Consider the following 504-nt stretch of genomic DNA (forward strand, 5'->3'; position numbering starts at 1 on the left):
CCACTTCACTTCAGCGTACGCATACAGCATTTAAATTCTCATACTGCATTTTCAGCGTCACTTCTGAGTGTTTGATGTTCACTCGCAACATTCTAAAAGCCTTGAATATGTATGTCCATGTTAGCCTTTTATTTTTTTACAATAGTTGAAAGTCGGGGTTAATCCCGTAGACTTTTTGCGGCGAATTTTGTGACGGTGCAGTAGACGCATCAAAGAGATTATGAAATAAATGTGAAAACTGATGGGTGGTATGTTACAACGCAATGTGTGCCGGGCCGGTCTAGTTAAGTTAATTATGATTGTGTAATTGTGACGGCCGGATATACTTCATTACCAGGACATACCAAGGGAGTGTGGAATGTGGGTGCATATATTGAAAGCGTGTATGAGTACGTTGTCGTTGCAGTAGATGTAGCTCTGGTATATATATTTAAACGTAGACGCTTATACAAATCCATTAACACATTCAGTCTTTTCAAACGTGTACAAACACATACATAATCA

At 38.9% G+C, this 504-nt stretch overlaps 1 protein-coding gene across 1 annotated transcript in view; it reads left to right on the forward strand.

Annotated features, from left to right (window-relative positions):
- The window catches only part of LOC119587727 (carbonic anhydrase-related protein 10-like), a gene marked incomplete in the record, with an annotated part of 109,413 nt that overhangs the window by 1,224 nt on the left and 107,685 nt on the right, over window positions 1-504 (forward strand).

This window comes from Penaeus monodon, chromosome 23 (assembly GCF_015228065.2).
Source record: "Penaeus monodon isolate SGIC_2016 chromosome 23, NSTDA_Pmon_1, whole genome shotgun sequence".
In the NCBI taxonomy this organism is placed as follows: domain Eukaryota; kingdom Metazoa; phylum Arthropoda; class Malacostraca; order Decapoda; family Penaeidae; genus Penaeus; species Penaeus monodon.